The sequence below is a fragment of the Coenobita brevimanus genome, chromosome 38, assembly GCF_032717465.1.
Source record: "Coenobita brevimanus isolate Jiangsu-jjx chromosome 38, ASM3271746v2, whole genome shotgun sequence".
NCBI lineage: Eukaryota > Metazoa > Arthropoda > Malacostraca > Decapoda > Coenobitidae > Coenobita > Coenobita brevimanus.
Window position 1 is genome coordinate 32,833,903 of NC_136991.1, and position 2,535 is coordinate 32,836,437.

The 2,535-nt window shown below is 43.8% G+C and overlaps 1 pseudogene; it reads left to right on the forward strand.

Annotated features, from left to right (window-relative positions):
- The first annotated feature begins 336 nt into the window (after positions 1–336).
- On the forward strand, positions 337–459 carry LOC145396672 (5S ribosomal RNA; annotated as a pseudogene).
- Positions 460–2,535: the final 2,076 nt, after the last annotated feature.

Consider the following 2,535-nt stretch of genomic DNA (forward strand, 5'->3'; position numbering starts at 1 on the left):
TTGAGTGAGTGAGGGTGTAATTGTGTGTGTGTGTGTGTGTGTGTGTGTGTGTGTGTGTGTGTGTGTGTGTGTGTGTGTGTGAGGGACTGAGGGTTTGAATGTGTGTTAGTGGGTCAGAGTGTATGTGCATGTGGTGTGTGTGTGTGTGTGTGTGTGTGTGTGTGTGTGTGTGTGTGCTTGAGAGTGCTTGTGCCTGGTGAATTATATATATATATATATATATATATATATATATATATATATATATATATATATATATATATATATATATATATATATATATGTGTACTATGTGTGCGCGCGTGTGTGTGTGTGTATGTATATTTGTAAATGTATGCCAACGGCCATACCACGTTGAGTACACCGCTTCCCATCCGATCAGCGAAGTTAAGCAACGTTGGGTCTGGTTAGTACTTGGATGGGTGACCGCCTGGGAACACCAGAGGGGAGGCGGTGGCTCAATCGGTAGAGAGTTGGCCTGCAGTCCTGACGGACCCTGGTTCAAATCCCGCTGAGGCAGGGAACAGTTTAAGGATTTGAATTTCATAAAATCAGACTTTACTGATCTACCAGAAGGCCCGCCGACATGTCGTAAAAATACCAATACACCAGTCCTGTATGAGACAGCCTTAGCATGTATTCAATATGGACGGTGGGTGTTAGCGCCGAAGTGGTGACATGTAGAGGTGTGCGGTACGTAGGAGGACTACTGGGCCTTGAAAGCAGGCTGTGAAGTCTATGCCCAGAGTCGGTCATAAAAAAAAAAAAAAAAAAAAAGATGCTGTTGGCATGCCTACGTGTCAAGTGGGGTTGGTGCAGGATTAGTGCCCCTCCCTGTAAAACAATTAACTCTAAGCCCTTGACCACCCCGTTTGGGATACATGGCGTCTGGCAATGAATGAATGAAATTATATAAAACCTTGCTGGAGTTACGGTGGCTCAGTGGTAGAGCATCAAGCTCGTAATCGGGGGATTGCAAGTTCGAGCCTCGCCCGGGACTGCCGTTCCGGGAGTGGTAGCGCGCTCCTGTAACCTAGCGGGGGTATATGATCCAATACAGGGTCTAGCTTGGAGGAACACCATTGCTTCCATTTTTGTAACCTACTTGCTGTTTTAGTTTTCGCTGATTACCAGAGTAGTTAATTTTAAGTTAAGGCAACTGTTCTTGCGAGGGAGTAGAAGTCTTGTTTGTAAACGCATTATAACTGCTGGGGAGACCTGAGGCTGCAGAAATATCCTGCACTTGGATGGCATAATGGTACAGCATTGTTAGCCATTTAGCCTTAGCAGCAGCTAATATCCAGAAATTAGCCTGAGGCACACCTAGGATGATATGACTCTGGACTTCATTAAGTCATTTTATTCGTATTCTTTCCCGATAATTTGATGGTATTAATACGAAGGGTGTTATGATTCACTCCGGGTGAATAAAATCCTTTTGCATTACCTGGAACAAAATATTGGAAAAGGCGCGGGTGAATCGGTAGAGAGGCGGGCTGCAGTCCTAATGGACCCAAGATCGAATCCCGGCTGGTGCAGGATTTGATTTCCATAAAAGCAGACTTTACTTATCTACCAGAAGACCTGCCGACATGTAAAAATACTCCCACTAATACCACTACACCAGTCCTGTATGAGACAGCCCTAGCATGTATTCCGTATTGACGGTGGGTATTAGCCCGGAAGTGGTGACATGTGGAGGTGTTTAGGACGACTACTGGGCTTTGGAATATGCCCTGAAGCCTTTGCCCAGAGTCGGAAAAAAAAAAAAAATGTACAGCGACAGAAGCATTTTGCCAAAGTTTGACGAATACATAGCTTAATTAGAAAGCGCTCAGACAGCGCATACCTCCGCCAATGCCATTGCCATTAAAAAGGATCTTGATCTGTGGATATAGGATCCGAATCCGGATCCGCCCCCAAATTTATTCATTTCTTTCTTGGCCCATGGCCCACTCTTCCACATAATTTCATCAAAATCCATTCATAATGGTTTGAGTAATCCAGGATCCGGATCCTCCCAAAAATTTAATCAATTCTATCTTGGTCCATGGCCCACCTTTCGACAAAATTTCATTGAAATTCATTGAGAACTTTTGGAGATATTTTACGGACTACTGTAGATCCGGATTCGGATCCGGCCCAAAGTTCTAACATCTCTTCCTTTGGCCCATGGCTCGCTCTTCCACAAAACATCATCAAAATCCGTTCGTAACTTTCTGAGTAATCCTGTTAACAAACAGACAAACCAACGCGGGAATAAAACAGCCACTTTGGCGGAGGTAGGAATGGAACCATGTGATGCACGCAGTAGAAGAGAGATGGTTTTCCTTGAATTTTGCTAGATCTTTTTTTTTTTTTTTTTTTTTTAGACGGAACTGGGAAGGTAGTTGTTTCTTTGGCTGTACATCTCAAAACTGTGATCTCATGCTGAATGGAAAGGGAATCATCGTGGCAGTTTTATAAGCCTGGTTTATGAATAGCCTAGCATACAGAATAAGTCAGGCATTGAGAGCTGTGAAAACACTCAGGTCA